At 38.8% G+C, this 24,478-nt stretch overlaps 1 pseudogene; it reads right to left on the bottom strand.

Annotated features, from left to right (window-relative positions):
- Positions 1-2,144: 2,144 nt before the first annotated feature.
- The window catches only part of LOC140851508 (uncharacterized), a 43,324-nt pseudogene continuing 20,990 nt past the window's right edge, over positions 2,145-24,478 (bottom strand).

The following is a 24,478-nucleotide window of genomic DNA, read 5'->3' as shown; positions in this document are numbered from 1 at the left end:
AATTAAAAATATATACTCATAAATTTTTTTTAAAAAAATTATGTGTAAATTTTTAGTGACAGAATTATTTTTGATAAAATTTTGATCACCAAAAAATCTATTAGAGATGAAAATAATTGATCATAAATAATTTTTTAATAAATTTAAAAATATTAAAATTTTATATCAAATTATTAGCAATAAAAATAGTTTCATCATAAATAATTACTAATTTAATAGTGATAAAAATTTTTGTTAGTAATTATCATATTTATGATGAAACTTTTATATTGCTAATATTTTTTTTATAAATCTAAATTTTATTAAATTTTAATTAAATTAATAGCAATGAAATTATTTTATCATAAATAATTTTTAAATTATTTTTTATTAGCGATGTAATAATTCATTGTAAATTTTTTTTTTTACGATGAAAATTTTTCATCGCAAATAGTTTATGAAAAAAAGTTTTTTTTAATGATAAAATTTTTTGATTGGTAATATCGATTATTGATGATGAAAATTTTTTTCATCATAAAAAATTATCAACGATACTATTATTTGCGAGAAAATATTAGCGACGATAATTTTATTGTTAATAACTATTATCGATAAAAATCTAGTATTGACGATGAATTTTTTACGTCGCTAATATTCTATTCTGTTGTAGTGCATGCCATTATCTCTATTTATCCATAAAAGTTACATGCATATATTACTGTTCATACATAAAAGTTACATGCATATATTACATATCATGAATTTAACTTAAGATCAAATATATTATTTACAATAATATAATACAAATCCATAATGTAGGTACAGATCAAACTCCACCATGGGTCATTATCCTTATACATAAAGGTTAGATGCATATATTACATATCATGAATCTAACTTAAGATCAAATATATTATTTATAATAATATAATACAAATCTATAATATAGGTATAGATCAAATAGTCAAAATAAATATTTGATAAATTATAATCAAAATTATCCAAAACATATATAATTGTAGATAATCCAATATGATAATACATTACACAGTAACTAAATTTAAATGTGAATAGCAACATTATACAAATCAATCATTATCGCTATCAGATAATTCAAACTTATTTTCTTCCTCATCAGAGTCATCATCATCTTCAAATTCTTCTTCCTCATCCTCTAGATCTTCTTCATCCTTCTCTTCTTCTTCCTCTGGCCTGTTCAATCATCACTTTTTCTAGTCTTTGTTGCAACTTACATATCTTATCATCATCAAGCATTTCATATTGAGAGAAATCAACTAGCAAATTCGGTGCATCAAGTTCTTCATTAGCCTGAACTACAGATAGGTTTGTGATATCATCGTCTTGATACACATCAATATCTGAAGATATATTGTCATCACCTGTATCTGCTGAAGGGATATGAAAGAAATTCCTAGCTTTAGTTTTACATACAGCCCATCAATCACGTGTCTCCCTACTATTGCATGGATAAGTAGTATAATATACTTGTTGCGCTTGTTGTGCTAATACAAAAGGCTCTTTGATATTCAATCGTGATCTGTGGTGTACATTCATGAGACCATGATCACGATGCACTCTTGTGCCTCTTTCAGTATCATACCAATCGCATCTAAATAACACAACTTTATTTCCAGCATCATAATAAGTTAACTCTAAAATCTCAATTAACATGCCATAATAATCATATTCAAAGTCATTGTAGCAGCTTCTTTTTATACACATGCTACTATTCATTGTTTGTTTATTGATGCCGTATTCAAGTGTGTGAAACTTGAAAGTATTGATAAAATATCCTTTGAAAGTTGTAACTCCAGGATTTGGGCCTTGTGCTATGTCCATGATACGCCGATCAATTCCATGCCTCTCACTCTTCACCTATTTTCAAGAAATAATTATCACAACTATCTAACTTAATGATCAATAATAAAGAAAATATATTAAATAGAGTATATTGTTGACTAACCAAATTTTTCAACCATCTTGCAAACTCCCACTCATGCAATCTCTCAACTTCTGCATCGATAAATATAAGGTGAACACATTCTGACATACGACTCATATCGACTGCACTTATGTTAGTCACACATAATTAATCCAAATAATTTAATATTTGATATATATTATCAATAAAAAAAATAAAATATTTACTCTATAAATGGTCCAAGCTCTTCACAGTTAAGCAACATATAAATGTGTATAGTATCATACTCCTTATCAGTCATTAACCTATAAGATGCAGTTGCTTCCATCGATCGTTCGGGATGCGAAAAGATAGAAAAATGACCTGAAGGCCCCATATCTCCCCCATCATTATTTTGTGGGACTCGAGTCAACCTTGTTTGTACCTCAGGCTCAAAATAATATGAGTAAAAAAAACTGATTTTCTCAATAACATAAGCCTCACATATAGAATCCTCGACAGAAGACTTATTTTGCACCATATGCTTCAAGTACAACATATACCTGAACAACATCAATTTCACTTATATAAGATATGAATTTAACAAACTATATACTAAATATAAAGAATGATATCTCTTAAATAAATACATCCATCTAAATTGATTTGGTCCTCCAACCTTTGCTTCATAAGCCAAGTGAACCGGTAAGTATTCCACAGAATAAAAGAAAGCAAGAGAAAAGATTTTTTCCAACTTACATAAAGTTTCAACAATATTTTTCTCTAAAATCTCTATATGCTTAATCTGAATGATACTGGAACATAGATCTCGAAAGAAATGGCATAGCTCGGTTATCGCATCCCACACTGGAGGTGGCATCATACCTTGAAAAGCAATAGGGAGCAATCTCTCCATAAGTATGTGACAATCATGACTCTTCAATCCGTAAACTTTACAATCTTCGACATTCACATATTGAGATATGTTTGAGACATAGCCATCAGGGAGCTTCAATTCCTTCAACCAGTTACAAATATCCTTTTCTGTTCAATGGTCAATGCATAAGAGACTTTAGGTTTGCAAAGCCTATCATTATATAACTTCAAGTGCAAATGAGGCCTATTGCAATATCTTTCCAAATCTTTCCTCATTTTTGTGTTATCTTTGATTTTGCTCTTAATGTCCATTACTGTGTTAAAGATATTCTCAAATATATTTTTCTCTATGTGCATGACATCAAGATTATGTCTAATTAGATTTGTGTGCCAATAAGGCAACTCTCAAAATATACTTCTTTTCATCCAATTATGTTCAACACCAAATTTAGATAGCTTTTCTTTGATATGCTGCATGCCAAATGTAATATCTGGAAGCATACGTACTCTATTCAATATTTTTTCATCAGATAATTGAGGAGGGGGCATATCTCTCTCAACTCGACCATGAGAAAAAGTATCCCATTATCTCCTGTATTAATGATCAAGGGGTAAAAACTAAAGGTGGCAGTCAAAAAATGATGCCTTGCCATCACTTTTTATGGTGAATACCTTAGTACGCTCCTTACAATAAGGACATGATAGTGTCCTATGTGTGCTCCATCCGGACAATATGTCATATGTAGGAAAGTCACTAATTGTCCATAGAAGTGCTACTTTCATCTGAAAATTCTGTCTTCTACTCACATCGTAAGTATTCACTCTCACTCTCCATAACTCCTTCAACTCCTCAATTAAAGGCCTTAGGAATACATCAATATTCTTACCTGGACTCTTCAGGCTCGATGTCACCATATTTAAAAATATATACTACCGCTTGAGGCACATCCATGGAGGTAAATTATATACCGTAATTAGAATAGGCCAACATGAATAAGGTGTTGATGAATATCCAAAAGATTGAACCCATCAGTACACAATCTCAAATGCACATTTCTCGGATCAGATGCAAAGTCAGGATAGATTTTATCAAAATACTTTCATGCCTCACTATCACATGGGTGTGTCATAAAAGCATTTGCATACTTATTTGAAGCATGCCAAGTCATATGCTGTGCAGTTTTTGATGACATAAATAACCTTTGAAGTCTATCAATTAGTGGGAGATATCATAGTACGTACTTTAAAAGAGATATTTTATGCCCTTCCACCATAATCATTTCTCTTAGGTTTCCATCAAGCATGACCACAAATACTATATTCTGTCTTTGTCTCATCTTCCAAATAATCCAACATACACATATTAAGACATACATCATCTTTTGATAGCCAAGGCCAAGCTTTTTCATCATTTTTTTTATTTCATAGAAATTATCTACTAGCTTTTCATCTTCTGGTAATAAATCTTTGACAATCGACAAGAGACGATCATAATAATTTTCACTCATATTAAATTCAGATTTACAATTTAAGAGTTGCGACACTGCAGATAGTTTGGTGTGCTTCTGACAATCCTCCCATAATGGCTCATCCACTGCTCTCATAAAGAATAAAATTTTTCAGCATATGTATTCGAGGATTCATGCACATCATAACCCTCCTCATTGATGATCTCCATGTTCGGTTGCAATTCTTGAAATTCTGGATCAAACCCTTCTACTGCCAACCTTCTGTATGGATTAATATCACCTTCTGAAGATTCTCTAATTTGACTATAAGTCTCACCGTGTGAAGTGCATACAGTGTAGTACTCATCAAAACCTTTATAGTAAAGATGCAAAACCACTTCATCTCCAACACAAAACTTTAAGTTACAATACTTTGAACATAGACACCTAATTTTATTTCCATCCACATTATTAGGTTGCAAAAATGCAAACTGAAGGAGTCTTTCAATCCCTTAAAGTCATCAGTGATATATCTATTTCTCAAGCGATTATACATCTAACTATGATCTCCTGATCTATTATATCTTTTTTATTATATAAAATCAATAAATAGTAATATTTTTATAAAATAATAAAATTTATTTATCAAATATTGTTAATATAGTTATTTTGAAATAATGATAAAAATGATAGCTATGAGTGACAATTATGTCAAATCAGATCATAAATAATATAAGTATCACTCAAATATAATTTTGGGGCCAAAAAAAAATCAAACTCAATATGACAGTCAAGATTTTAATGGTAAATAATATAAGTATTACTTAACGAACATGGTAGACCTTCTCTTTCTACTCTAACCTAAGTGACTTATGCTCTAATAATTCTCTCTGAATCTACAACCAACAGTTTAGAAAAGATAGTTGATTGGACTAAAATCTCCAAATGCAATGCACAATTATAGAATTTCAAGAACTACTAATAATTGGAACATGCTTGTATTAAAAAAATTAAGTAATTAGAGAATCATTAAATTCATTTTTTTTAGAATTACAAACAAAAACCTAGATGAAGATTTTTATAATAAGGATAGAAGCTAGAGCATATTTTGATAACCTAAAAGTATCACCATGTACATTCGTTAAAGCTTCCATGAGTGCATATTTTGATGTCTCAATCACACGCTAGATGGAAGTATTGAAAAGTCATGAGGCTAAGTGTTAGATCACTGATTCATACTGAAATTTTTGCTAGACCCACACTCAACAATAGTTACCATCGCAAAAAAATAATATTCCATAAGATAATCTGTAAATCATGCACCCAAACATCTACAAACTATATACATATTCAAACAACAAAAAAACCTGTTGTTGGATATGTTATAGGAATACATGCCAACTATGCATAAATTTCATGATATGTCAAATCATATGTGCATACATCTAGATTGTCCTATTTGGAAGTTAGAATGCCATTGATAATGCTCATACTATTTGTTTCATTGAAGCATTTTACCAGAATAGTGAAATCCACTTTTGACAAGAAGATCTTAAACATTTGATATTTACAAATATGTTATGTTAGAAGTAAATCTACTAAATCAAAGTTTCATAAGTATCTTCTGAAGAGATTGTAGATTCACATATCTTTCCACAATGCTAGCACTGAACATTGACCAGAAGTAGCTTAAATTAACCACTGCATTGGCCGCATGAGCAGATGTACACCACGTGTCAATCCAACCTCAGTTCTATATTCTAATACTTCCCCAACTACATTATCTTTGATGAAAAAAACCAACAAGAATACGAGTAAATTATGCCCACAATCTGAAGAATAAGCTTATAGAGATAACATTAAATAAAATCAAAACTCAAGCAATGTACATGGTGGCTGTAATTTAAGACCATTTTTTGAAATCATGACCCTGCTTCCATGAAATTTAATTGAAGACCATTTTAGGATAGAGCAGAATATCCACTATTCACCAAAAGCCAATAAGACTATACAGCATATTTTTTTATTTTTTTACATAAAAGAATTATAAAAATGAGAAATTATACCGCATAATGGTGACCGGGAAGACTAGAAGAAATTCAAAAAAAGTCATCAGGGAAAGCCTTAGGCTTAGAAAAAAAGAGAGAATTTCCAATCCCAATAGCAGGCGGGGAACCCCATAGGCAGGAAGGGGAATGAAAGCAGAGTGAAAGGCACCACATCGAGAGAGAGGGCAGTAGGTGGGTGGAAAGAGTGCAGGAGGAAGGCCAAAGTCCAACCTAAGCTTGAGGCAATCCATTTCTTTCAGAAAGCGTTAAGGGTAGATCTTTCGTAGCAGGATGAGTCCGTTCCGTTGTTTTCCAGTGGATCGGGGCTAGGCTATGGTGCTTCATGACATGTGAGGACGAAAGGGCGGAGATAGATAAGGAGAGAGGCAGCAACCAAGACGAAGACAAGGACAATGAAGCCGAAGCTAGGGCGAATGAAGCTAAGTCATCAAATCGATGGTCAGATGAAGCTAGGTCGAAAAAGCGACGGGCGAAGGCACGAAAGAAAAAAATGAGCCCAGAGGCCAAAGCCAGAGCTAACAAATGCACGAGAGACCAACTATAATGTGCTCAGAATCTAAAGCTTCGACAAAACCATTTTGAAGCTCCAAATGCGGGCTTGTAGAACGTTTTCACTTGTTGAGCGCGATGAGCAGAGAGGCCGAAAGGGTTGAACGGGATGAGGGCTTCTTTAGAAGGCAGCAACCAAGACTTGAAGCGAGGTTCTGAAAGACCTCAAACAAGACGGAAGCGAAGGACAATGAAGACAGCGATCGAAGTGATTCCAGCGTATGCTCGCCTCATACCAAGCACCACAGGGTTCAGCAAAAGTGATGCGCAAGAGTGAGACCGCCCCCGAAGAATGAAGAAGAGGAGACTCCTGATGATCCTAGTCAGGTTGGTTAAGTTGTTGGTTCAACTACCTCGGAACACCACCAAGCGGCTCCTCTTCGCCCTTGAAAGCAGCGCTTGAAAGGATGCTTTGCTCCCTGGATCAGTCAGTCCTTAAGTCAGTCAGTAAATAGTCATCCCGGTAGTGGAAGAGTCCGATTGCCTAGTAGCCCTAGTGGAAGTGCTTAATGCGAGTGTGATTCTAGCGTATGCTCAGTTCCGACACACTACTCTACTCGGAAGGGGCTTATCAATCACGTTGAGAGCATCTTTCCATGGTAGGGGCCGCGCAAGCGCCTCATGTCTATAAGAGCAAGCTTGCGACCCCTTTCAGTTATATCGACCTTTGACGATGGGGCTGCACCTTCGAGATGGAGAGAGTTAAAGACCCTGGAAACGGAACCCGTGGTCTCAAGTTCCCCGATAGCTTGCATCTGCTTCTTCCTCAACACAGCAGGTCTGGCCTCTGAACCGCCTTCATGGGTCACCAATTGTGAGGTGTGGATAGGCAGAGATGCATCAGACATCGGATCAGTGATAGTCGTAATCTGAACTTCATTGCTGTGAGCAACATGTTGTTGATCCGGATGGCCATCCTCCGATGAAGATTTTTCGAGCGGCATGTCAGCTGTTGTAATTGTCACAGCCTTGGGGGAGGCATGAACGATTGCAGTTGGAGTTGCTTCCTCTTCACGAACCATAATAGTTGTATCCTTATCTGCGCCCTTCTGAAAGATTTGAAGATGCTTAAGAGCAATTTCTCGACCCTCTTTTGCTGCTGCAGTATCTTTAAGAGCTTGATCGTCTCCTTGAAACAGATCAGAGCTCAGCCGAGCAACCGTATTGGATACAGGAATAACTTCTTGTATTTTGTTGGTCTATGTTGATAATATTATGAAACCAGAGATGTTGGGAATTTCATCTCTTAAGTCGCACCTTCAGAAACAGTTCAGAATGAAAGATCTTGGTGACTTGAGGTACTTTATCGGTATTGAGGTTTTAGACTTGAATAACTTCATTTTTCTGGAGGAGTCATCATTTTCTATCAGGAACCATGTCATTTCAACCCCAGTGTATTTCGGATGCTTGAAGGCCCCGCTGACCCGAAGTGATTTAGAAAAATTCTTCTTATTTATTCCTTTTCTACATGCGGAGGAAGAGGACATTAATTTGAAGAAAATAAAAACAGGTTTCCTCTACCCCTTTTTGCCTTTCAAAATAGATTAACTAATCTAAAGAAAAACTAAAAAGGAATTCCATTGAAATGTATTTTGATTGACCAATCAGAATTGCCTTCCAGGACCTATAACTGTCTCAAAGGGTCCAATATACATACATTATCGGACCTTTTGAGTAACGTCAAGAAGATCTTATGAGAATTTCATTTTTTTGAATAGAAGATGTAAAACAGATATTTGACACTCTACAGAAGTATTTCGCAATTGATTTATCTAAGAATAAGAATAAGTTTTCATTTGAAATCCATTGTAATTATTTCATCTTCTTTTTATAATAGAAAAAAAAATAGAAAGAAAAAGGAATCAAATTAGTTTTTCATCTTTGGCACGATCCGTATTTTCCCGAATGGATCATAATAAAATAAAATTCATGTCTCTAGGGAATAATCACTTCAAAGTAAATCTTCCCTAGATACCTATATCATGGTATTTAACAGTTGAATCAATTTGAAAAAGATCTAAAGTTAGGGATTTATCAATAGGTAATGTCTATCAAAACTCCATAAGAGCAACCGAATGCCAGCAAGGCATCACTAGAACAATTAGAAGATTCAGAAGTTCTAGAGTTAAACTGAAAAAGAAAATATATCGATAGCCTTTGGATATTTAGTGTATAAAAGCACTGTTCAAAGAACTACCGATAGCATGAGATATTCTTACAAGGAACTCCCTTATATAATTGCAAATGCTAGACACCAATGGCCAATTATAAAGAACAGTAATGAATGTCATCTTGCAATCAAGCATGCATTATATTAGAAAATGAACTATGGTAAATGTTGCAATCCCTAAAATTTACAGTAATGCCAAAATGCATTAACAAAAAAAATTATCCAAAATCAATCAAAACAATGTTTGTTACTTAGAGAAGAGAATTACAACTTTCAAATAGTTTTCCTACAATTATCCTGAAGTGAGGAATACAAGTTTAATGACATCCAGGCAAAATGACTGTTCTTGGTTGCTAGGTGTTCTAGGAAGCATATTAGTGCTCCTAAGATCGAAGCCCCTCCCATCTCTCTTAGGTGCTTCCTTTCCCACAGATCTTCGAAGAAGAAGAATGAAAGAAAAAAAAAGGATGGGAAAAGAAAAAAATGATCAATCCATATGGGAAAAGTTCTTACCTTTCGATTTTTGCCATTTGTCCTCTATTCTCCGCGATTTTTCCTCCGTTTTCCACTGATTTTCTTTCTGTTTACTTTGTTCAAGAGCCTCAACCGGTGGGAAGCTAGAAGCGGTTGGATAGGGAAGCTTAGATGCTAGGGCTTCTGCTTGGAGGAAGGGGAAAAGGTTCAATAGGTGGGAGGCTTTGAGTGGCTAAATAGCAAAGCTGAGACGTTAGCTAAAAAAAATTTATGCACCAGGTCCAAGTGAACTAGGCAAATCTCGAAGCACATGCACGCTGGACAGCATGCAATCGAGAATTGGTGAAATACAATGGGTAATGCGGCCTATTATCCATCGTGGAATTTGGTGCGGTCCGATTACACCCGTGCATCAATACGTAGATTGTTAGCTAGGACTTTCGCTTGAAAGAGATGGGAAAGGGTGCAATTTTTTTTAAAAAAATAGATGATGGGCATAATTTTATTTTCTTTACCGCATAATTTTAATAAGAATAATGATAATATGCCATTAATCAGATGGATCAATAAAACCATAACCAATTTTCATATTGAAAATGGACTTAAGCCCAAATCAAATCACTTCAAATATTATATTCAAAATTTTTTAAATCTTTATGAACAATATCAATTCAAAAGACAAATAAAATGCAATATTATAAATACCTTTGTTTTATATTATTCGTTCTTTTCAATAAAATCACAAGTTTATTTCTCTAGTTAGAGTCTAAAGTTCTTCCTTGATACCTTGAAGGATTTCATCTTGCATGAATCTTTGTTCATATTCACAAACACTGCATCAGTGTATCTCCTAATCTAAAAGAATCAGATGAAGTGATAAAAAGTAAAGTTTATGTAGAAGTTGAAATCTATCATCTGTATAATTTTAGCTTTTACGAGTTTATTTCTACTAATCATGTATATTTTAGGAAAGTGAGCTGTATTAAAATTAAAAAGATGGATTCGATCGAGCTTGAGTAATATCCTTATGAATATAATTGTGTAACTCAATTTTAAATGAACAATGACATTAATGAGGATATAAAAATTTTATTTTTGCCAATTCGTATATCTTTTTCTCTCTTCCTAATCGGATGATAGGATTTTTTTAGCAAAGCATTTATTTGATTTATATCCTTTAGAAATTATTATAATATAGATTCATATAATCATCCATTCGAGATCGGTACACAGTTCAACTCCTTTATGGATAGATGAATCTCGGATCTGTAGTGTAGGGACACTGGAGTGAAGGTATGGATGATTGTTAGAGAATAATTTATACTGAGCATAACCATCATGAAAATTACTTAGATGTCTACTCACTCATCAGTGGTTATCTCGATGCTGCAGTGATGTGAGTGATCCTTTGACCTATGGTGTCATCGACTATTCGCAGTGAGGCTACTGAGTTTGACTGTATATTCTCTTGATCCCTAGTCATTCAGATCCTTGTTGTATATGTTGGCTACAGTAGGTTCAGATTTGCTGTTCGGAGTAGGATGTACTTAGATAGAATCTATCAACCTTGATAGAAAAGGAGAAGTTCTATGCGATTTGTGAGACTGAGTTCAAAAAGTCTTTGACCAAAGTAAGTATGAATACTAAAAAAGAGTTTTCACGAGATTTATAAATAAACTCAAGTCGAGCCAATCTTATATATGACTGATGATGGGGTCTGATGAATTTTTCATGACCTCCGTCAAGTGGAGACTCACGATAGAAAGACTGAATCATACGATAACTGTACTTAGAGGTTCATACTTTTATTCTACTGAATTGCCACTACATACTGCTAGGTGTCACTGGTAATTATGGGACTCATCGGGCACCATCTTGATAATCAATAATCTTCGAAGGATAGAATTAAAATTATTTCAATTCATCAAAAGAGTTTCAATAATATTGTGATGGAGATCACAATATATCTGACTACCAGATAAAATAAAATTTATGGGATCACATATTAAGAAATTTAATCTTGAATTTATTAATTAAACTTATGAAGTTTTATTTGGGTTAGGATTTATTGAAATCCTATTGGGTTTAAAAGAATCTTGCTAGCATATGGTTAAACTCAATTCTTCTCTGGACTTTGATTGGATAAGTCTATAGCCTTGAACCTAACCTAAATCTATTTAGATTTAGCTAAATGTCTACTTGTGAGCCCAAGAGGATTGAATTAAGTTAATGAGTTGGCTAAATTATCCTCTCATTATCTCCTCGTTGTGTGTGAAATTATTGAAAAGAAGGAATGGCGCAATCCTCTCTTTTTGGCAGGACAAAGGGGCGCCAACACCTTGGATGGTGTGAGGATCAGAGAGAGGGGCCCACCCCCTTTTTTGGCTAGATGTGGAAGGGGAGAAAGAGGGGCCACACACTCTCACTTGCATGAAAAATCCTAGAAGGGGTGCCAAGGATTGGTGCCCCAACTATCTGCCTTCTTTTATGAGGGGCACCCAGTCTTCCTTATCTGACTGGGGCCCCCATCTACTTGTCAAAAGAGGAGATGGCCTTTTCAATTAGATTTGATTTTCTTGAAAAGAAAATTAGATTAAAAGATAAAAGATCGTATGAGATAAGATCTAATCTTTTTTTAGCCTGATTGGATATCGATTTGGAATCAAGAAAAGCCTATTTAAGGAGATGGTCTCCTAAGATTTGATTATTATCGAATTTTGAGAATTCAAAACTCCTCCTCTCTCTTCTCTATGCCTCATCCTCTCTCCCTCTTCTCTTTTTCATACCCAAGGATTAGGCATCCATCCTTCTACATGCCAAGAGTTGAGGAGGCTTTCTTTTACAATGAGAAATAAAGAGAAAAAGACTGTTGTTCAAGAGTTGAGTTCACAGTCAAGTTCAAAGAGTTAATCAAGATTCTAAAGGACTAAGATCCTACTTGGAGAAGAAGGATCTACCATGAGAAGAAGAATTCAAGATTGATCTCGGTAGATATCTGTAGAGGCCAGACACGTGTGCGACTCGAGGATCTTCGGATCTAAGATCATCGATAGTGGTGTATTTCAACCCGTGCAAAGGTATTGAGATTTGATCTCATCTTTATTTTTATTTTCAGATTATATGCATATCTTTATTCTTGGCTCGGGTAGGATTAGATATGATCTAATGCATATGGGGGTTAAAGGGTTTATCCAGTTCTTTTTCGCTACTATTCAAAAGTTTTTGAAATCTATGCATGCTTCCTATCCGATTTTCTAACAGTGGTATTAGAGTCACTAATTTTTAAACATATATAATCCAATTATTAGTCTTAGATTTGAAAATTTTATCGATTTAAAATTGATCTTGTGCTACTATAAGATTGTCCTGGTATAGGATTTATCCTCTATATTGAAAATATTATCCTAGTACAAGATTGATCAATTTTGAGAACTATTTTTAAAATAATTAAATCAATCTTTTATATCTAAAAATTGACGTATATGGTATGTCTTATTTTATATTTAGATCTGAAATTAGAATGATTAAATATTCGCATCGGACTGGTATAAGATTGTCCTGGTATAGGGTTTACCCCCTATATTGAAAATATTATCCTAATTTGATGCAAATTAATTTTTTTTGAAAAAATATTTTTAAAATATTTTAATAATTATTTTATATCTGATTTTACATATATTTGATATGTATAATTTTTATTTTAGATATGAAATTTAATGTATATGTGATATATGTTTATAGTTTAGATCTAAAACTATATATATGTGATATATGACATTAAGTTTAGATCTGAAACTATTTCAAGATCATAAGTCATTAATACATACAATAAAATATAATCTAAAAAATATTCTTAGAATCTAAAAATTATATTTTTGCATATGAATATGGGTTGAACAAATTAGATCCAGTGATCAAACTATAATTAGGGTCAATTGATTAGATCAGGCTAGAATCCATTGTCGATTTTGAACAGTTGATTGAACCTAATCAATAGATGATTAGGATTAGGTCAAAAGGGCTCAAAGTCGAGTTTAATTATAATTGATCGTATCGATTCATATTTTGATGTGAGTTGATTGACTCAAGATCTAATTTGGCTTAGTGGTTTGAATCCATTTCAATAGGTTAACCTGATCGATTCTAATCGACTATTTGGTGTCTAAGACAAGTATCTAGATGGTGGTTATTTAATTAATTTTACTGTTTGACCTGTCCAATTTGATTGGTGTCTAAGGAAAGCAATAGGGGGACCCCACTCATCTTAACTTATCTGGTTATTTTGAAAGATTCAGTTTCGCACTAAGTTGCTTGTTGACTCAAGTTCACCCATGCCGACGAGGCTGGTCAGACATGTGGATGTGCGGACCTAAACTTGATCAGTCAGATGTCATATCTATTGATTTAGAAGAGATTTATATCTAAATCTCCTTACTAAATATTAAGTCTAGAGGTCTTCCATCATTATAGAGATGCGGGTGCCTTCCTAGCATTGATCATTCTCGACTGGTTATAGTAGTTCGGTTGCATCGAGAAGTTACAACCACTCTATTGATATTTGATGCCCTGGGGTAGAGATAGGGTTGGCCCAATAACTGTTAGGTGAGGGTCTCAATGATAGCTTTGCTCCCATTGGTGAACAATGGATCTGACTTAATTAAAAAATATGTCAATAACTGTTAGGTGAGGCCACATGACTTAGAGACCAAGCCCACTGCATCTTGCTTAGTGAAGCAATGGATAAGGTGTTGTTCACTCATTGATTGTACTCATCAATAACTATTAGGTGAGGTATGTATAGATTAATGGACTGCAGTATCCACTTGAAACCAATCGCGTATATGTTTCTATTTCTCCACCCAATGTGGAAGATTCGAAGAAATAGTGAGAGTCTTGTTTATTTTTTAAAATCCTTAGAATAAATATTTTATAAGTATAAATATTTAATTAAAAATTATTCTCTCTATAGATAATTATATCGAGTGTCAACCCATTAGCTCGTATCTTTGATACCAATAGGTTGATCGATACAAACTACAAAGACTAGCTTCAAAATTTGAGAATCATTCTCAATTTCAAGAAACTTATCCATGTCCTTGATCAGGATGCACCTGTATTACCAGCTTGTCCATCTCCTAATCAACGAGCCATACTTGAGAAGTGGATAGATGAGGATAACAAAGTGAAGTGTTATATTTTATCATTCATATCTAATTATCTTCAGCGATAGCATAAAGACATGAGGACTGCGAAAGAGATGCTGACTCACCTGCAAGAGTTGTACGATGAGCAGAGTCGCACAGCTCATTTTGAGGTCTCCTGAAGACTATTCAGAGTGAAATGCATGATGGATAGTCGTCAATGATCATTGTTTGACAATGATCAAGGACATCAAGGAGCTTCAGAAGCTCGGGATGAATATGGACAAAAAATTACAAGTAGATTTGATCCTCCAATCTCTTTTTGATTCGTATGGACAGTTCATCATGAACTACTATATGAATAAAATTAATAGCACTTTGCCTGAATTACTGAACATGCTGGTAACAGCCGAGAGCATCTTGAAAAGTTCAAAAGATACAGTTCTGACTGTAGAGTGGACTTCCTCGAAGAGAGTCTTCTTTTAAGAAGAAGAAAAAGCATACAAAAAAGCATAAGAATGAGACCAAGCCCAAGAAACAGGTTTCAAAAAAGGCCGAGGATAAAAAAAAATATTTTCATTGCAATATCAAAGGCCACTGGAGAAGAAACTGTCCAGCCTACCTGGCAACTGTCAAGCATAGAAAGAAGGATGGACCTTCTGAAGGTATATCTGATTTACTCATTATAAAACTAATCTAACGGTTTCCTCTTCTTCTAGTTGGATTCTAAATTCTGGTTCAAGTGCTCATTTGTGCACTTCTATGCAGGGACTTGAAGAAGTAAGAGGGCTGAGGGAAGGCAAGATCACTTTCTAGATCGGCAATGGAGCAAGGGTTGCTGCTATGGCTGTCGGAACCTACCCTTTATGATTATCGATAGAAATTAATTTAATTTTAAAAGACTGCTATTATGTACTTATAGTCAGTAAGAATTTAATTTTATATCTGTGCTGGCATAGGATAACTATAATTTTCATTTCAATAAAGATATGTGTTCAATTTATTTTAAAATAAAATTATTACACATGCTTTTTTAATTGATGGTCTTTATCATTTGTATATGGATGCGAGTGTCAATATTAACGAGCAAATTGTGAATGCCATAGAGTCTAAAAGACTTAGAGATAGGATTAACCAAAAGTATTTGTGGCATCTTAGACTAGACCATATAGGAGAGGACAGACTCAACAAACTAGAGAAAGATGATCTTCTCGGACCATTGACTTTCGAGTCTTATCCGATTTATGAGGTCTGTCTTCAAGAAAAAATGGCCAAGCTACCTTTTGTGGGACAAGAGGAAAGGGCCACTGAGATACTAGCCCTAGTACACACTGACATGTATGTTCTATTCGATGTACAAGCCAGGGGTAGCTATATCTACTTCATAACTTTTATCGATGATTATTCACAGTATGGGTTTATATATTTGATGCATCGTAAGTCTGAAGCTTTTGAAAAATTTATAAAATTCAAACATGAAGTAGAAAAATAGATCAAAAAATCTATAAAGATTCTTCGATCAGATTGAGGAGGAAAATAGCTTAGTGAAAAATTTTGAAACTATCTCAAGAATATTAGCATAGTCTCACAGTGGATACTTTCAGGGATACCTCAGCTCAACAGGGTATCTGAAAGGAAAAATCGGATCTTATTAGATATAATCCGATTCATGATGAGCTTCATAGATCTTTTTGTCTTTCTCTGGGGACATATATTATTTTCTATAATTCATCTTTTGAATTGGATTTTCTTTAAATCTGTTCCTACCACTCCATACGAGTTATGGTATGGTAAGAAGCCAACTCTTGGGTACCTTAAGATTTGGAGATGTCTAGCCCATGTCAAGCGACAGCAGACAGACAAGTTAGAGGCCAAGTCCTTTAGAACTCGCTTTATAGGGTATCCTAAGAAAATTATGAGATACTACTTCTATCTTCTTGAGGATCAATGTGATTGTGAGTCGTCATGCCATCTTCTTAGAAAAGAAGTTTATCCAAGATAGAGACAGTGGGAAGAAGATTGAGCTCAAAAAAAAATCTCTGAAGAGCACCAAGTTCAAGAACCTGAACCCAATAGTGAGCCAGTAAATGTGGTACCTCCTCCACCTCGTAGATCAAGTAGGATCTTCCGTCCTCCTGAAAGATACTTAGGTATTCTTATAGAAGATCTATAGGAAGCATTCCTTGTGGGAGATAGGGACATTAAAAATGATCCCAAAATCTATGATGAGGCAATGTTAGATATTGACTCCAAAAAATAGATAAAAATGATAAAGTCAGAAATTGACTTCATGCATTCCAACTAGATTTGGTCATTAGTAGATCCATCTGAAGGTATTGTACCTATTGGGTGTAAATAGATTTATAAAAAAAATTAGATCAGATGGTAAGGTAAAGATCTATAAGGTAAGATGAGTTGCGAAAGGTTATAGTCAACATGAAGGCATTGACTGTCATGAAACTTTTTCGCTCGTGGCCATGCTAAAATCAATCCATACTCTGCTTGCAATTGCAGCTTTTATAATTATGAAATATGACAGATGGATATAAAAACTACCTTCCTAAATGAATATCTTGAAGAATGTTGGTGCAGAATTCCGTCGAAGTCGGAGAAGCTGGAGTTGAGATAACCATGGCCGCCGTCGAGACCTGCAAGGGAAGTCTAAACCAGAGTTAGGGGTGTTCCGGTAAGACCCTCCGACGCTCAAGTCAGTACTCTGCTTCAACAAAAATGGAGTGCTCGAGTGAAAATTTTAGCAGAGTTTCGAGATAGGGTTTAGAGATTAGAGAAAAATATATCTGGGAGTCCCTTTTTATAGATGGAGAGCGTAACTGATTGACAGCGACGTCTGTAACTGCCTGATAGTGGGCCGTTCAAAGCCACGCGGAGTTTGTTATGGAGAGTAGCGGCGTCAGGGGCCGTTCAGTGCCACATGGAGTTTGTTACGGAGAGTGGAGTGGTGTCCGTTGTCGTGACTTACCAGAGAGTGGTGGAGCCACACGAAATCCATCACAGAGAGTGGAGTAGGGTAGTGGCTATTGTCGTGACTTGCCAAAGAGTTCGGATCTGTCGGCTGAAGCTCGGTTGGGATGTCTGATGGAGCGAAATGACTCTCTATCTCGTCGATCTAGGAGAAGCTCGAATGTTTCTGAGGTTGTGAAGGGTCTACTGTTATTGGGTGCCTAGAGCACTGATGCTGCAGGCGGGAACCATCTGCTGTAGAAGCTCGGATGGAGACTTTCTGTTGGAAAAGTCCGATTTCATGAAGAATCTGGCAGAGGGTCGACCGGCGGTGGACTTCGGATGGCGTTGGGAAGGTTCGTCAGACATCGGAGGCGATCGATCATTGTAGAAATCCAGCTGCCAGATCCCGTCTGTTGTAGAAGCTCATCTGGAATCCATCCGCTATAGAAGTTCGGATGGAGTCCGATTCTTGCAGAAGGCTGAAAGGAGGCCGCTTATTGTAGAAGCTCGATCGAAGATCAGTTATCGTGGAAGCTCGGAGTAGTGACCTGGTCGGTGGAGCCTATCCCGTTGTAGAAGCTCGTCTGGGATCTGGAGTAGATATTCGAAGTAGACCGCCTGCAGTAGGAGTTCGGAGTAGACTGCTTGCTGTAGAAGTTCGACTCTCACAGGAGCTCGAGTGGAATCCGAAAGGCGATCGACCGTCATAGAAACTTGGATGGAGTCTGGTTACTGTAGAAATCTCGTTGTCGGAGAAGCTCGGATATTGACGAAGTTCGGAAGAAATTCGGAGTAGGGTCGTCCGTGGTCAGAAGAAGTCTGGAAGGGATTCGGAGAATAGTTGATCACTGTAGAAGGTCGGCTAATAGTGAAGCCCAGAGAGCCTTTGGAGTGGCCCGATAGGTGAATGGAGAAGCTCATTGTCAGAGAAGTTCGGATGGTCGAGGGAGTTCAGAAAGACGTCACACAAGGTCGGAAGCCGGTAAAGCCCTGGAAGGGTCGGCCTTTTGCAAAGTCGACTGGGGGTATTTTATACCCAACACCAGTCCCCCTACTTCTATTGGTAAAGTAAAATTCCTAAAAGGGGGAAGCGGGTTTAAATAGGCAATAGGGCCCGGAGCAGTAATGATTGCGGATCTCCTCTAGCCGACCTACACTCACCGCGTGTCCCACTTACCATGACAGGCTGCTGAAAATGACTGACAGCTGACAAAATCATTATTGCATCGTACCTAGAGCCACGCTCCAGCGAAAATTTCAAAAAAATCTTTTTGGATCGCCTTGATTTGAAAAGACTCCAGCACCAGTGCGCCAAATGCCAAAATATCTGGAAACCACCGAGTGCGAAAATCAACGGAGGCAATTTCGACTGTGAGAATTTCTCTGTACTTCCTTCATTCGGAACCCGAACTCGGAAGTAGGGGGACTGGTGTTGGGTATAAAATACCCCCATCCGAAGTTTGCAAAAGGCCGACCCTTCCAGGGCTTTACCGGCTTCCGATCTTATGTGACGTCTTTCTGAACTCCCTCGACCATCCGGACTTCTCCGATAATGAGCTTCTCCATTCACCTACCGGGCCGCTCCAAAGGCTCTCTGGGCTTCACTATCAGCCGACCTTCTACAGTGATCAACTATTGTCCGAATCCCTTCCAGACTTCTTCTGGCCACGGACGACCCTACTCCAAACTTCTTTCGAACTTCGTCAATATCCGAGCTTCTCCGACAACGAGATTTCTACAGTAATCAGACTCCATCCAAGTTTTTACGATGGTCGACCGCCTTCCAGATTCCATCCGAGCTCCTGCGAGAGCCGAACTTCTACAGCAAGCAGTCTACTCCGAACTCCTACTGCAGGCGGTCTACTTCGAATATCTACTCCGGATCCCAGACAAGCTTCTACAATGGGACAGGCTCCACCGGCCAGGTCACTACTCTGAGTTTCCACGACAACTGATCTTCGACCGAGCTTTTACAATAAAAGGCCTCCTTTCAGCCTTCTGCAAGAATCAAACTCCGTCCGAACTTCTATAGCGGATGGATTTTGGACGAGCTTCTACAACAGACGGGCTCCGACAGCTGAATTTCTACAATGGACGATCACCTTCGGTGTCTGACGAACCTCTCCAACGCTATCCGAAGTCCACCGCTGGCCGACCCTCTGTCAGATTCTTCATGAAATCAGACTTCCCCAACAGAAAGTCCCCATCCGAGCTTCTACAGCAGATGGTTCCCGCCTGCAGCATCAGTGCTCTAGGCACCCAACAATAGTAGACCCGTCACAACCTCGAAAACATTCGAGCTTCTCCTAGATCGACGAGATAGAGATCCATTCCACTCCATCAGACATCCCAGCCAAGCTTCAGCTGATAGATCCGAACTCTCTGTCAAGTCATGACAATGGCCACTACCCTACTCCACTCTCTGCAATGGATTTCATGTGGCTCCATCACTCTCTGGAAAGTCGCGACAACGGACACCACTCCACTCTCTATAACAAACTCTACATGGCCCTGAATAGCCCCTGACGCCACTACTCTCCATAACAAAATCCGCATGGCTCTGAACGGTCCACTACCAGGCGGTTACAGACGTCGCTGTCAATCAGTTACGCTCTCCGTCTATAAAAAGGGACCCCCATATATGTTTTTCTCTAAGCTCTAAACCCTATCTCGAAACTCTGCTAAAATTCTCACTCGAGCACTCCATTTCTGTTGAAGCAGAGTACTGACTTGAGCGTTGAAGGATCTTGCCGGAGCACCCCCAACTCTGGTTTAGACTTTCCTTGCAGGTCCCGGCGGCCGCCGCGATCATCTCAGCTCCAGCTTCTCCGACTTCGACGGAATTCTGCACCAACAGAATTGGTGCTAGAGGAAGGGGCTACTGTGTCTTCGCAGTACCCTTGTTCTTAAAAGAGTGCTCAACAGGACTGTCTCCGGTCATCTTCTTCGACATCCTCTTCTCCTTCTCCTTCTAGATCTCCACCTGATGCCTTCCCGAAAAGGCATCCACCAAGCGATCCACGACCTCCACGACCAGATCTCAGCGAGCTCCGCAAGCTCCAGCTTCGTCTCCAGTTTCTCAAGCTCCTCCTCCGGCAACGGCAGTCGGCATGGAGCACTTCGACCTGCTGGTTCAATAGGTCAGAGGCCTCACCGAAGCAGTGCAGGCCATGCAGCAGCAGCAGCAATAGCTGCAGGCATCAGTGCGGCTGGAAAGAGCATCATCGGAGTTTCAAAATCCGACAATAGGGCAGGCCACTTGGGCCAGTCACCTTGGCTACCCCGAAAAGGAGAAGCCAAGGGTGGAGAGCCCTCAGTCTGATCATGTTTCCACCCTCGAAGGATCCCTACCTCCATTCTGCCAGAAGACCCTCGAGACTCGCAATCGAGAGGACCTCCTGGATCAAAGACTCCAGGAGATAAACCGACGGATCGAAGAGCTCCGCCATGCTCCCCCTGCTTATGGTGAGGACATCTGTACTGACCCTCCTTTTTCTCAAATGATCATGCAGGAATCGATCCCGCCAAACTTCAAGCTCCCCCAATTTGAAAGCTATGACGGGACCTTGGATCCGGTTGACCACCTGGAGGCCTTTCGGACAATGATGCTGCTCCATGGCACGTCAGATGCCATCCTGTACCGGATTTTTCTATCTACCTTGAAGGGAGCAACAAGAAACTGATACTCGACACTGAAGTCGGGTACTATCTTCTCCTTTGATCAGATGAGCCACCAGTTTGTGGCTCATTTTGTTAGCAGCCGACATCCCCGGAGAGGTTCGGAGTCCCTTATCAACATCAAGCAGAAGGAGGGAGAATCCATCCGAACCTATGTCAATCGATTTAACGCCGCCGCATTGGAGGTCTGGAATTTGGACCAATTGGTTGCAATGGCCGCCCTAAAGAGCGGTCTTCAAAAGAATGATCTTCTGTTCTTCTTGGAAAAGAAGTATCCCAGGGAGTTCGCTGATTTGCTGGCTCGGACCGAAGGATATGTTCGAGCAGAGGAAGCCTTCAAGTTGAAGGATGAGGAGGCCGCGAAGGAGCGGCAGGCGGGTGGCTCCAACAAGCCCGCAGCTGAAAAAGGGCCAAGTGAAGTTCGGCCATGTTCTCGAACTCCTCCCAAACACAGGCATGTCCGGACTCCTCCCCGAGCTCGTATGCAGAAGAGCCCGAACCACAGAGTTCGACGGAGCTCTCCCCCAGGAAGATTCCACAGCTACGCCCCTCTCAATGCTCCAAAAGCCCAGGTACTGATGGAGGTCAGGGAGCAGCTGCCGAGGCCGGAAAGGATGCGCTCGCACTTCAAAAAATACAACCCAAACAAATTCTGCCTCTATCATCGTGACCACGGCCATGATATGGAGGAGTGTATTTAGCTCTGAGATGAAATCGAGAAGCTCATCAGGCGGGGTCGGCTCGATAGATTCATCCGACACCGGCCTGAAGGTAGGGAGGATCGATCGAGGGCCCTGCCACAACCGGAGCCACCAAGGAGGGAAGAACAGCCTGAAGATCGGCCTCCAATTGGGATCATCAACACCATCTCTGGAGGGCCCCGGAGGGGAACGGCCGGTGGATCGGCCAGACCGCTCAAGCGGCAAAGAACTGAAGGACCTATAACCTTTAATGAAGAAGATGCCCAAGATCCAATTCTCCCATAATGATGTGGTTGTAGTTTTTTCAAATATTACTGATTATGATGTACGCCACATTCTTGTTGATAGTGAAAGCTCGATCGATATTTTGTTTTACAATGCATTCTCAAAAATATCCATCCCTGATGGTCGGTTAGGACCGATTAGCTCCCCGTTTGTAGAGTTTACTGGCGATGCTGTGCCAGTGGAGGGAGTAATAACTTTAACTGTAGTTGCAGGTCGGTATCCGAAATAATCTAGAGTGCTAGTGAATTTCCTGGTAGTGAGGGCGCCGTTTGCCTACAACGCAATACTTGACCGACTTGGCCTCAACGCCCTCCGAGCTGTAGTATCGACCTACCATTTGAAATTAAAATTTCCTACTAGCCAGGGGTCGGAGAAGTCAGAGGAGATCAAGCCCTGGCAAGACATTGCTATAACATAGCCCTACAAAGAAATGGTCAGCCTGACCCCTGTCCGGTTGATGGATTGGACACCCGCGACGACCTGACTGAAGAACGAGGTGAGCCAATAGAAGATCTTGTCTCAATTCTTTTGAATGATGGGAATGAAGAACACGTGGTAAATATCGACTCCAACTTGGGGAAAGAGGTGCAGACACAGCTTATCAATTTTTTATAAAAGAATATGGATGTTTTCACTTGGGCTCCGACGAACATGCCAGGGATCGATGCTGAAGTTATGGAACACCGTCTAGCTATTGATCCCAAACACCGGCCGACGAAAAAAAAAGTTCAAAGTCATGCATCGAAAAGACAAATGGCAATAGCTGAGGAAGTTGATAAACTTCTGAAAGCCGGGTTCATCATAGAGGTCAACTATCCAAGCTGGGTTTCCAATGTGGTCCTGATTAAGAAGGCGAACGGTAAATGAAGGATGTGTATAGACTTCAAAAAGCTGAATAAAGCCTGCCCGAAGGACAGTTATCCTCTCTCCAAAATCGATCAATTAGTGGATGCAACCTCGGGCCATGAGCTTCTCACTTTCATGGATGCGTTCTCCGACTACAATCAAATCAGGATGGTGCTAGAGGACGAAGAAAAAACTTCTTTTATTACTAACCGTGGCCTTTATTGTTACAGAGTCATGCCTTTTGACCTCAAAAATGCAGGGGCGACATATCAACGGCTGGTAAACAAGATCTTTAAAGAGCAGATCAGCCGCAACATGGAGGTCTACATGGATGATATGCTCGTAAAAAGCAAATCCTCAATGAACCACTTTGCCGACCTTGAGGAGACCTTCAGCGCCCTCCGAAAATACAAGATGAAGTTGAACCCAGTCAAGTACACTTTTGGAATAACCTCAGAAAAATTTTTGGACTTTATGGTATCGGGGCACGGGATCGAAGCAAATCCAAAAAAGATTCATGCCATCCAGGAAATGACCGCCCCGAAGTCAATAAAGGAAGTTCAGTGCCTTACTGGAAGAGTAGCGGCTCTAGATCGCTTCGTCTCAAGATCGATCGAGCGGTGCCTACCTTTCTTTCAGACTCTCAAGCAGCCGAAGAACTTCTGTTGGACCACTGGATGTCAGCAAGCGTTCGAAGAACTGAAGAACTACCTCGGCTCATCTCCACTATTGGCAAAGCCCGAACCTGGAGAGGAGTTGTTCCTGTACCTGACGGTCTCTCCTGTGGCTCTCGTAGTAGTTCTGATTAAGGAAGAAGTAAAAATTCAACGGCCGATCTACTACATAAGCCGAGTATTGAGAGACGTCAAAACCAGATATACTAAGTTAGAGAAACTAACTTACGCCTTGTTGATTGCAGCTCGAAGGCTCTGACCTTACTTTCAAGGGCACACCATAACACTGCTCACCGACCAGCCGATCAAGGCGGTTCTGCATCGAGCGGATGCCTCTGGGAGGATAGCAAAATAGGCAGTCGAGCTCACGAAGTTCGACATCGACTATCGATCTCGACCGACGATAAAAACCCAGATATTAGTAGACTTCGTGGTGGAATGCACTATCCCGAAAGAGGCCGAACTTGGACGAGATGAAGCCGACAACCCAGGGCTCCAGCCGAACTCCCCTGAAGAAAGAACAGATCTCCCTGATGGTTTTTGGGCCCTCTATGTGGATGGTTCCTCCAACATGTCAGGCGCAGGTGCGGGCCTAATCTTGGTCAATCCAGATGGAATTATCGTGGAGTATGCACTGCGCTTCAAATTTTCTGCGATAAATAATAGAGCAGAATATGAAGCTCTGATTGCAGGACTAAGGATC

This window comes from Elaeis guineensis, chromosome 9 (genome assembly GCF_000442705.2).
Source record: "Elaeis guineensis isolate ETL-2024a chromosome 9, EG11, whole genome shotgun sequence".
In the NCBI taxonomy this organism is placed as follows: Eukaryota; Viridiplantae; Streptophyta; class Magnoliopsida; order Arecales; family Arecaceae; genus Elaeis; species Elaeis guineensis.
Note: the sequence above shows the minus strand (reverse complement) of the source record. Positions and strands in the feature narration are given on the sequence as shown.